The sequence below is a fragment of the Phalangium opilio genome, unplaced genomic scaffold (genome assembly GCF_054372755.1).
Source record: "Phalangium opilio isolate 3A_F unplaced genomic scaffold, DU_Popi_V2 ptg000003l_1, whole genome shotgun sequence".
Lineage (NCBI taxonomy): Eukaryota > Metazoa > Arthropoda > Arachnida > Opiliones > Phalangiidae > Phalangium > Phalangium opilio.
Window position 1 is genome coordinate 12,095,417 of NW_028324145.1, and position 13,027 is coordinate 12,108,443.

Consider the following 13,027-nt stretch of genomic DNA (forward strand, 5'->3'; position numbering starts at 1 on the left):
CAAACAAGTAACAGAGAACCGAAACCTTCACGTTATTTGAAATTGAAAGGTTAAGAAATATATCTCAAACCCTTATTTTCCACCTCATCATACCAACTACAAAACATATAAACATACCAATCAAAATAACTAAACTTAAACCCGAATGACCCTTGGTGAGAATTTAAATAAACAAAAGCTACTTGCTCATTCAGCGAATTCATCCAGTACCAGCTAGATGGCGTCATTATAAAAACTTCCACCAATACAAGTACTTTGGCCGCTAGCGCAAACAAACAATCTTAAGAAGAGTGTTCGGTATACATTGAATTAATAAATAGAAGAGACGTTGGGATGAAATACCGCGTATCAATCTTGGTGCATGCATGCGGTGGAGGGGTATATACTACGTTACACTCGATTCATCAAAATCAATCAAGTGAAAGAGGAGTGTTTATTGGCGGGCTAAATAAATAGAAGGGGACAGGGCTGCACGTGAGCGTGCGGGGTCGGACTCTTCACGCCAGCGCGCGCGCATTCATGCAAAACGCGGGGAAAAAAAATACCGCCAGCTAAAACCTAGGCCTTTGCATAATGATAATTTCCCGGCTTTCGAAATAAGCGACTCCACAACTAGAGAAGGGAGGAGTTGGAAGTTGGACGTCTCTTTACATATTTCCAGGGCGCGCATACTCCATCAATGTCCCTTTTTTATTATAATTTCACGGGGAGTCGCGCACCTGTAGAAAGTCGAAAAGACCCAAAGGCACCCATTGGTCGAGGACTCGCGTGAGTTCAGGTACTTAAGTCTTACAATATGGAATTTAGATGCGCGCATTAAAACTTATTAGGCGGAGCTAAGTCGACGGGAAAAATATATCCTACGAATATTACATACCTGTATACTGTACAGGACATACCTGTATACTGTACAGGATTTATATAACATTTAACTATAAATAAATGTACATATAGACTGAACTGAAAGGTTAAAATGGAGACATTTAAACAAGGCCATCTCGGCACACGGGTTTATTTACCAAAGTACTTGTAAATATATAATTTGAAACGAAAAATTTGTCACAAGCCCGCTTACAACTTAGCTACCAAAGAAAGTCGCGGAAACTCCCAATTTAAGCAATAATACGAAGAAAAACTGATCTATTCTAATTAAGGTAAGTCCGTAATTTTTTCAAATTCAAGGGGTTTCTGACTGTAAAGCGTTCAACACCTTAAACAGACCGAAAACACTTAGAAGAGACCATTTAGATCGGTACCTTATAGCTTAGAATATTTTTATATTATAATCTCTATGGTAATAGCCCATATACCCCTGTAAACACATTTGCTTCATCTATAGACATTACTGCGCTGCAGGGTAAACATTTCTACAGGCGGAAAGTCCCTGTGTTAAATCCCATAGCCCCTGTAAATTGTTTTCCAGTTTAACATATTTTTCAACAGACAAGATAACCACAAAAAAGCGAGGATCTCATGTCTTAGGCTACTTTTTACACGGAGAGTTTGTGACCTCAGTATTTAGACCATTTAAATTACACAAGTACCAGAGAAAAAGTACCGAATTGTGGGCAACTCTTTTTTAGGCATTATTCTTTGTGTTTGGGAAGTTTAACTTCAACCTAAGAACTTCTAATTAGAGAAATATTCAAAGCGTGAAATGGTAAAAATGAGGCACAGTGTTTGAGCGGGTTAGAAGACCATAATAAAATGCTGCAACCCATCATATGTATAATAATACATTAATAAATTCGTTACGATATTTTAATACCTTATCGTAACATTTCCTTTATGGAATATTTAAACGTAATTAAGATCAACGGGGGAGATTAATATTACAAAGCGAAATAAATATATTAATACCTTCCATTTAAGGCCAACGCATTAATTAATAAATTAATATTAATTCTATTTATTTTATATTTATATAGATTAGTTTTATCTAATAAATACATATGCAAATCTCGTATCCCAAATGACAAATTAAGATAAATAGAAAACTAAATGAAAACATTAAGCAATATAACATAGAGGCGGTTTTTGGTTCCCATAAATGTAAGGCTGTGACGCGCCTACCGGAGTTCGATACAAGTTTCCCCCAAAGAACGACGGCGCCCTCTATCAAACATAGCGTGAACTATCATCAACCAAAGATGTTTCATATTGAGTTTTTTTACGTTTATTTAATTTTTAATGAATGTTAATTATAGTTTAAAAAATCCCCAGGTATTCCGTCACCCAAAAGTAACCGTATAAATAAATTTTTAAGGGTTTAATATGAATATTATATTACAAGCATATTGTTATAATAAAAATTAAGACGTTTTCGGCGCAATTACACATATCATTTGGTAGGATAAAATAATGAGTTTAATTAACATAGTTTGAATGGATTAACTTCGCATAATCTAAAAAGATGGTGCCACTGAGAAAACAAATGTTCTTTAAATGGAGAAGCTAAAAGAAAATAAAAAAGGCAAGGCAATAAGAAAACTATCTTAGAGATCCCGTTCGCACCCGACAATTCAACTTCCAAGAAATTCAAGAATTCGAATTAATTCTTCTTCAGAGCCAGATTGAATTTTAAATAAAATATACAACCTAGCGGGACTCATTTTGAGTTAATTAAATAACTAAACGGTTCAAAATCGGCTAGGAAAACGAGGGTTTTTGCCCCAAACATTCCCTTGAAAAATCCCCTTTTAAATTCTCTCCCACAATTAAGATTAATCAAGGTGTAGAAATTCTACTTTTAACATATGATAAAAATAACTCACTCTTAACACGATAACTGACAAAGTCGCGGTCAAAATACTTTCAAAAAATTTTAAATTAAAAACGCTGTGAATTTGGTTTTAGTCGGAGGTGCAATTCTTGTCTTTGACAAAAAAAATTAAAAAAAACCTGGATTTCTTTTTTTCCTTTTAATATATTACAGGAAACTTGGAAATCTACTTGGAAGAAGTGAAAACAGATCTCTAGATCTATCTTTGACCGTGAGAGGTAGGTACTATGGTAGAGGGACCACGCAACGGCTATTAACGATATTATCTTCGGACGATAAACGAGGCTTGGCTTTCTATACTTCTTATATATAGGATTACTTAAGTTATTTTTCTTTTTTTACTTTCTCCAAAAAAAATGTAGAGGTATTTTTATTTAATGATTTTATCCCCTATAAGAAGAAGGGGGCATGGATGGGTAAGGTGGATCCAAAATAAGCCTTAGTAAGACCTTCGGGAGAAGAAAAAAAAAATATCACAAGGAGTTTAAATAAAGACGGAGTGGAAACAGTACCCTAACCTAAATGAGCCGTTTTATCAAATTACACGTGCGGGAAAAATGACCACGTGACGGGCTAATCTTCTTAAAGATTTTAATTACCAAGTGCTACGTGATTCTATAGGATTATCACCTACAGCGCGTGAAATACTGCTGATAAGTTTTTAAGTTCTATTATGATAAGTTGATATTTTTTGAAAAACTTGATACTCATCTAAAGAGAAAGAGAGCCCCAAGCCGTTCGTGCCCAAGTACTTACTCCCTTAGCTAAGAGATAATAAATTACTAACGCTATAGAATCTCTTACGCATGCACTCTTAATTATTTCAAAGTCATATCAGTCCATACGCGTAGAAAAAAATGAGACAGTGTATACTGGTTTGAAGTTTCGACCCAAGCCCGAATAGGGCGTCCATATATTACGGCCGAATCTTCTTCAATGGGCAGTGTTTTCATTTCTTTTCGCACGCAATTATTTACGTATTCTATCAAAAGAGGCCCGGGCCCCAACCACACGGCGAGCGTACTGTTGGAACGTACTGGATATGAAATAGTTTTCAAGCCCACGCCCTAAAATGGCATAATGCCGGTTATAATTCAACCAAGACTATTTTTTCACTTAAATTTCTGAAATATATGTCGGTTAAGGCGGTTATGGGGTTGCCACAGTATCAGGAAATCCTGGAAAATTCATGGAATTTTATAATGATTCGATCATTTTCTTATAGTAGTATACTACCATGTACTAATATAGTTTTAAGTTTATGGTCATTTTTAAAAAACCCAATATTATTATCACTTGTGTGCAAGGTCAGTTAAATGACTTTAGACTGTCAGGGAATACCTGGAATAGTCAGGAAATTTTGAAATGTACGGCAAAACCACAGTTAAACATTGAAAAAAAAGAAGAAAGAAACGCCAGTTTCGTACCAATTTTCACTAAGCCTTGGTCAAAATAAATGAACTTCCAAAATTTGATACTAATTTTTTCTTTTAAACATTAAGAAATAAATATTTTTGGACTTACAAATTTCCCAAAACGTCTATTAAGAGTGGATATTTTTTTTCTAAATCGTTCCTTAGTCCCCAACACTCCACCAGGTGTATTTTTCTTATGGCCCCAAGCAAGGTAAGGCATGCAGGCAGGTAAAGCGAATCGGGCTATTACCTAACGATTTTTTTCTCTCTCTAGTTCTTTCTTCTCCACACATACACACTCATATTTTAATAAATTCGGTATAAAAAAAAGGACGCCGACTTGTTCAATTCCAATTGGTTGGATTTTTAAAAAAGGTGTGGTAAAAAGTAGCCCGCCCGGGAAGTCATCGCTCAAAATATTGTAATCCAAAACCAATACATTATATAACGTACCAAGACAATAAGTTAGGTAGAAATTATTTTCAAAGGTTTTTAACTTCTGTCAACGAACTTAAAGGTGATAGAGGCACGTAATTGAATAAATTTGAACACCTTTAAATTGATGTTAAAAGTGTACAGGGGGTGTTGCAAAAGGTACAATACAAAGTACAATGGGGTTTATGAAAAATTAATTTTAAGTCGAAACGTAATGGAACACCTGTACTACTACTTGAATTAAAAAACTCCACTAATAAATACGCTAATTAATTCTATACATTTAACTATAAAAATTATCTAGACACGTCTATACCAAAAAGAAAAAAATAATTAGGGGTGTATAGGAATATTTCTAAATGAAATAAATTTAGCATTTCTTCTTCTTAATTCAAGGTCGAAGATAAGAATGTTAATGAAGAAAAGAAAGTATTTCTTTTGTGGCGCATATACGAAAATCGTTTCCTTTTCCATAGTATAATAAATCTAAAGTTTTCGCTCGATAAATTACGGATCGAAATTTAACGACAACATAAACAATCTTTAGGTTTAGGAGCTTATTATTATCTTTCAAATGACTATAGCCTAAAACCGGTGGGAACTTAAAAAATCGTTCAAGCTGATGGAAGCTGTGGAGCTTTCTGGGGACTTAGGTTTTTTACGATCATCGTTAAAAGGTAGTATAAAAGGTACACTTGGCCCCCCTGGTTATACCTGATGGTCTAACTTTAAATTTTAATACCTTTAAAAAATTCTTATCTCTTGAAACGAAAGCTGAAAATCAAAACGAAAATATCTTCGAAATTTTTAGAATATTTTTTTCTTATTTTAGAAATCATTAAACAAATTAACGTAAACTTAACTTTAAATTCTTTACTAAATACTAATAAGTAATTTTTAGGAAAACCTGTTTTAAGGAGAGACGTTGTATATTTTGCAATTTATTTTTTTCCTAAATACCTTATATCTATTAGGGACGAGTTCAAAGTAATATTTTTTTAATCGAATGTGAAAGGGGCAATGGCGAATTTTCGATAAAGTTTCTCGTACCCCTAATTTTGCGGGGGCCAGGGTTGTTTTTCTTGTAAAAAAATAAAATAATGGGTATTAAATTTTGTAATTTGCAATATAGCTAACCTAGATTCGACGGTGGAATCGAGAGAATAAAGAAAAAAAATGGCCATATAAGGGGTAAGAATTTTATATTAAAGAAATTTATGTATAAAAAATTATCACGAGTTAAACCTTGAGTTTCTGTACCCAAATTAATAAGTGAAAAAAATTCAAAATTATCGCTAGCTACCCCAGGCGGAAATTAAATTCCTTTTAAGGTTAAAGTGATAAGATAACTCGGTTTTAAGGCAGGAATCAAGGGATATTAAATAACTTAGCAATTATCGAATTAGCGCCTGCGTGGTTGAGTTTGATTAGCGGGGTTTCCATTTTTTGGATGCAATTTTTTCAACTTTCCAAAAAAAATTATAAAATTCTTTAAAAATCAAACCAAAAAAATAATTCTAATGCCGAAGTATGCGTGTTAAGCCTTGTCCAATCGGTCACAGAAGTGTTCTAAATTTAACATAATATAAACGATTAAAGACATCATTAGTTGCCTAATGATCTATATATATTTAAATCTTAAGTCTGTAGAACTAAATTAAACGCCATATAAACGTCTGAGTCAAACTGGTTCATCATTAAGTTAAATAATTGAAGGAATTTATAAACTAAGATTAAAATATCATTTGAATATATATATGAATAAATAGGTATTTGCTATTTTTTATAACGTCTAACTGGAACCAACAAAAAGCACGCTGTCTACGTGAGTCTATAGCGTGAAAAGCTTGCCAAGGCCGTGATTATTTTTTTAACATGAAACTCACGTCTTGAAACGCCGAGCAGCTATTTTTGAATGCCCGAGGCTAAATACTTAGTTCGTTATATAAACCAATGCCTGCTCTATCAATTTAGTAAACAAAATAAAAAAGGGAACAAAAATCCGCACGTAACAAACGAAGTTCATACGTGATATTACGATTCGTTATCGGTTATACGTCATTATCGCGTTTACGTATTTCAAACGCGTATCGCGGATTAAGTTTTCGGCGTGAAAACTCTTTCATCGTGTATTACGTTTAATCGTGAAGATTAACGTGTCAAGTATGCGTGGTAAAAATTAAACTTCTCGCAGTTTACTAATTAATGAATAGTTAAATATTCTTGAGATTTTTTTTGGATTTATGCAGTGTTAGCAAAAGCAAATATAGAAAACAGAAAGTGAAATAATATTAAGGAGGGCGTTGATAACGCGCAATTCACATTGCCTTTTGGCTGCAATGAAAACAAAATATTTATGGAAAAGGCATGATCTAAGACGCAACTGAACTTCTTTCATCACGTTATATACTTCTGTCTTTGTAAATATTTACTTTTAATTCTAATATAATTATAAAAAACACCCTGAAGGGGTTTAATAAATGAAGCTTCAAAAACTTTCTTATCTGTAGCCCAAAACATTGGATGATATATATTCCATTTCAAATTAAAATGTTAATCAAAAATACAAAATTAAAATTAATATATATATGAAAACCATTAGTGTTACAGACATAGGGGTCAAATATATTTTTCGGCGGCTCTGGGAATAAAATGGAGCTAGTCTATTAAATGCTTTTTTTTCTCTAAAACTATTTCTCCTACTTTGTTTTCATTTATTATTATATAGGCCTTGATAAATTCTTGAACTTGGGCGCATAGTGTACTTGTCCGAATTAATTAATAATTGCTGATAAAATCTATTTATTTTCATAATTTCATCTCCTAACTTTAATTGAAAGGGTAAGATATAGAAGCTTCACATCCAGTTTCAAAATAGAGAGAAAATTCTTACTCTTAGTACAAACTGCTGATATATAGTTGCAGATACAAATTATTATCCCTGCCCACTACAGTTTCAGGGCCTACACTAAATGATAAATGACACAAGCTTCCGGCCCTGAGCCTTGGCGTTTGATCACTTTGATGGGGATGAAGCTATAAAAGCGTTGTGGGCTCCCGGATTCTTTCCTTTCCCTTCTTTTACTCGTCGTGATATGCACCGTTTATCGGATCGGCCCGGGTGAGAGAGAGAGAGAGAGAGAGAGAGAGAGAGAGAGAGAGAGAGAGAGAGAGAGAGAGAGAGAGAGAGAGAGAGAGAGAGAGAGAGAGAGAGAGAGAGAGAGAGAGAGATCTAGGGTTTGGGAAGGTGTATCTACCTATAAGGGGTCCCCCAATTTCACCTGCCCATCGCATCGGTCGACCGGGGAATATTACTGGGCTATATTATCACGCCGGAGCATTTGTTTCTATATATTTTCAACCTGGTAGCGAGTCACTCAGTCATGAAGAAATTTTCTACGCATTAAATAAGCTACTTATATAAGTGGAATTAACTTCAAGGGAATGTGTTGCGCGTGCGCTCGGATTGAAGCAAATTTAGAAGTGAAAACTGCAGGAATTTTTTTGAAAAATACCCTCGGATATAAATAGGAGATTCCCTGAAAAATAGCCTCGAATATAAATAGGAGATTCCCTGAAAAATACCCTCGGATATAAATAGGAGATTCCCTGAAAAATAGCCTCGAATATAAATAGGAGATTCCCTGAAAAATACCCTCGGATATAAATAGGAGATTCCCTGAAAAATACCCTTGGATATAAATAGGAGATACCCTGAAAAATACCCTTCGATATAAATAGGAGATACCCTGAAAAATACCCTTCGATATAAATAGGAGATTCCCTGAAAAATACCCTTCGATAAAATACCTTTAGACAGAAATAAAGATATTTAACGAAAAATAATGATACAAATAAAATATCCCTGACAAAACAGAATTAACTAGAACGTACGTCTGTCAAAAGTGAAACTATTGGCTAAAGAGGATTATTTATTCAGTTGTCAAGCTATAGGAAAATGTCCACAAAACGTCCAACAGAGTATTAAATTAGGCTTAGTAAATTTAGTGATATCATCCCTTTGATGGCACAAGTACATCTTCTTACCCCCCCCCCTCTCGCGTTGGTTCCAGCTTCCTTAATTCATTTCATTGGATTTCCAATGCCAAGCAGATTATCTAAGCGGCCGGGGCCTTGGACGAAGTTTCGGAGGAGACGTTAAGATTGACTATAGAAGCAGAAGAAGAAGAATGTATAATAAATCAAAATGATGGGAAAGAAAAGTAATTTAATGTCGGCTTTAATTGGCCCCAGCGCTAACTTAATATTGGCAAAAATTCTCCTATAACCGTATAATTATTACTAATAAATGGAACTGAAGAAATTTGAAACCCTAATGGCGTCCTTTAGGTTATTTTAAAAAATATGATTAAAGTCGTTTTTTAAACCATTTCCAAAAGGAATGTCTTTTAATGATATTAAACCGGAAAAACGCAATGGAATTTTATACGCCTTCTAACTCGTCTACGACTTATCATTAACAACCACTAAATCGACATTCTGTTTTCAAATTTAAAGATAGTGAAACCTGAAGTTGTTTGAAAACTAGTCTTTAACCCATTTTAGCCTGTAACTCCACGCACCTTCAAATAACAGCACAAGCCAAAAGAATTGCCAAGGCTTAGGATTTGAAATGAAATGTTCCAAAGTCCAAAAAAAAAGGGTCATTTGGGAAGTCTAAAAACAAAGGCCGTTAAATGAACGATCAAGGGACAATATCCATTCCCAAATGGGGTTTAGGGCCATGACATTAATTCGGGATACGGTTAGGGCGGAATTAATCATTAAAAGTATAGGTTCCGAACTCGCCCGAAATTAATATACGCTAAAAGGAAGGATACGTATTATAATATTGGTGGTTTTTGGCGACATTTACTCCATCTACTTATAACGCTTCACTTGCCTAAACAAATTCAAATGGAGTCACGCATACAGACGTACTCTTTGACCACAAGAGTCAACTATTCCTGAGTTTCATGAATACTTATAAGTTGAACTCAAGACCAATGACAAATACATTTTGAATATTTACTGAAATACAATTTCAGGCTTGTCGAACTTGTGAATGGCTATCATTGTATTATCACGGCGCGCGCTTTACCACGTGATCAAACATGACGGATAGAGTAAAAACACGTGCGGAACGGATATTGTAAACAACACCGTTACTGTGAACAATCTAATTCTAAGCAAAAATATCATACTGATAATAAAAAGCTTCGGTACTTATGCGTTTGGCAATCCAATGATGTATAGCCCCAGTCACAGATTCGATGATAAAAACTTGATTTCCAATGGAAGGACCATTATATTAGTTCACATTCCTTTTTTGGGAGCCAGCAAGGTTTCAGTTTCAGCGCGTTTGAGGGGCGTCTGTTCGGGTACACACTCACGGCCGGAATAAAACTGCGAAGCTGAACGCGCAACAGAGTTATAGCGGGTGAGTATATAGTTCCTGGGGTTTTAAGCTTCCATCTAGCAGTTTGCCGCCGCCATCTTGACTTTGACCCCTATATATCCCGATGGCGCGAACGTGTCTTTCCTCGGGTCACGCGCTACGCCAATAGAAGAGAGCCTCTTTTACCTTCTTCTCAAAGTTGTCTTCTCAATACGTGTGTAATATAAAAGACCCGAGTCCTAGGACGCGCGCGGCGAGTTGGGGCCACGGCGTGCGCGGGTGTTAAAATCTTCAGCCAACTCGTTTTATCTTTTCGGACTCGTTAGATCGCTTCGTATAACTCGTGATCAGCATAAAACCTATCCTCTTTTCTTTCGTTTTTGGTCTAAATCTAACCTATAGCCGTCCCGAAGCCCAAGAGCTACCGCTATAATGCCTTATACTCATCCGTCCAAATAGACTATTTTCATCGGACAACGCGCTTAACTCCGAAAATACTTTCGGGTTAGCTTTCTCAGGCAACTTGATACGTACACCAAAAAAACGTGTCTCGCGTCGAAATAGTCCTTCATCCGATGTTAGGAACAATTTTGACCGGGTCTCACTTTGTCAATATTCTTAATTTTGGAAAAGGTTGGTGAAAACTATGTAGGAATTCGCGCGCGTCTTACGTAGAAATGGTCCATATTATAAGGAAAGAGAGCTAGGGTCCCGCTTACACGTTCGCCAACCAATTTTGGAAACGTGACGTCTGCTACTGTCTTCCAGCAAAGCCGGCGCGCGTTCTCTCTCTATTATTCCTGTTCAAAGACACCCTTTTTCCGAAGCTGTCTTCCATGCAGGGCAACGATTATTATTTCAATTCACGAAACACGGTGGATGGTGGTAGTTGATATTCTCCGGATGGTACAACATGGAATGGGACTTTGAAATATTTCTCTCCGCGGTTTAAACTCGGCGTTCTTAAGTAATACACGCGATCTGACTATAGAGACGTATACGGACGGCGGCAGACGCTATACTCGTTTATTGATAACGTCAATTTCTAACTTTCCAAAAACGTGTTTTGTTTCCCTTGAGATATAACTACGGATAATTTAAAGCGGTAAATAAAAAGAATACACAATTTTAATGGCTCGTCCTTCGCCGAAAAACCGAAGAGAAGATGCGAAGGAGAGTTAAGATATTTTGTTTCGTTTTGAGCATTTTAAAAAAAACCTGTTTACCGACTGTATAATCTGAACGCGGTTAAAACGAATGTTTTTCTATGAATATGGGACCATTTTGAGAAGTATAGTCGATTTTAAGTCTACACAGCATTTAGTCGTGCCAACGAGACTGTACAAGTATAGTTTTTGGTTGCCAACGTCCTTGGAAAATTAGGACAAAGTAAACAAGCGGGTGTTTACGAGTCAAAAACCAATGTCAATAACAACCATCCAATTTAACTGAAAATTTCCAAGCACGTTATTTATAGAATTCAATTTTTGATTTAAATCAGAAGTTATCTTGGAAAATGGCGACCAGAATGGGTAGAGTATAAAGGTTAACAGATATATTTCCACTATACAGCATCCATTCACGTAAAGTGCGTTATTATTATTATTATTATTTTGATCAATTTGATTTATCGATCAACATTATATCGTTAATTTAAGATCGATATTGCCTAAAAAAATACATTCAAAACCTTTCCCCAGCTTGGAATACAAAACCTATCAAGACCGAGCTATAACTCTTTACTTATTGCTAAGCCTAAAAGACAAGATTTAGATTTACTCAATAAAGTAAACAGAACAAAGAGAAACCGACGACCGTTGTATGTATAGGCAATCTTCTTACGTAAAACGGGTAGCCCATTAATTTGTCTTAAGTTGATCTAATGATTCTAATCCTATAAATAAAAGTTAAATCCGGAAGGAACGTGACCGAAGCCAATTCCCGAAATTCGAACTCGAAACCGATCGACCTTTTCGATTCGTCTCACGCGCTTCTAGTCTTCGACCATACTTAAAACTGACAAGCTATTAATCTTTCACGCATGCGCCGTAACGTACGTTCTACTAAAAGTGGGCCAACCATATAGATTTGCACGCGCGCAAAAATGTTCGGTTCGAAAATAGCTAATAGACGGGCGTGCTCAACGGATAATCAGATCTATTGATACGACGTACACGTCGCCCAAAAACTGATTATACTCGCGGCGATCTAACTCTCAATGAACCCAACGTCATAAATCCTAAATATTACGATTAATTCTTAAGCAATTAAGAGAATACACCGTGAAAAACATTACCTAAATGATGAATTTCACGTTAGGTAGAAGCAAGAGTAAATCGACAAAGAGTAAGAAGCATAGGAGTGGATAGTCCAGAAAGTGGTATTTGACAACTCCATCCCTTTTCTTGAACTTTGTAACAAGATCCCCAGCACCTTTTCCGTGCAGTTTCTTACTCCTAATCTAATTAACTCCTGGTGTAAAGCATATCACCCATACATATCTATAGTCGAGAGGGTTAAACTACAACTTTGGTTTAATCTGTTATTCTACTTAAACCTTTCTGTAATTGCTTCGGATTAGTTCATCGACCAGATTTTCTATTTTTCTCTAGAATTTTTTTTTACAATCACGAGTTTTCAGGAGGATTCATCAAAGGATTTCTAAAGCAGCTCGCCAGCTAGTGCTAAACCAATTATCACGATTCAGTATATTTTTTCTGTTCCAGGGCCCTTGGGGAACTTGAGGTTTTGCAGGGAGCATAATGTGGTTTAAAAAAGAATACAAGAGGAGCTAGAGTTAGCCTATTGGTATGCGAGGATTGAATAATTCCAACTGAGGGAACTCTGTGTTTCTCGGTTTTTCATTAGAGCTAAGAGATTTCCCTGCACTCTTCTTTAAGCCTTTCATACCCAAGTTAAGATTAGATTATTCACGAGATTTAAAGATTTATCTTTCGTCGTTCAAAGGGGTTTAAACTTTTTTTTTTTCAATATTGC

At 35.6% G+C, this 13,027-nt stretch overlaps 1 protein-coding gene across 2 annotated transcripts in view; it reads right to left on the reverse strand.

Annotated features, from left to right (window-relative positions):
- trh (PAS domain-containing protein trachealess) overlaps nt 1–13,027 on the reverse strand; it is a 142,124-nt gene that overhangs the window by 89,909 nt on the left and 39,188 nt on the right. The window contains exon 1 of one of the 2 annotated variants that reach the window (XM_089841001.1): nt 9,859–10,435. The exons of the other annotated variant lie outside the window; for it this stretch is intronic. The gene's annotated coding sequence lies outside the window, so the exon portion shown is untranslated. Of the gene's footprint in view, nt 1–9,858; nt 10,436–13,027 lie in introns of those variants that run through there. 2 annotated transcript variants of the gene reach the window in all.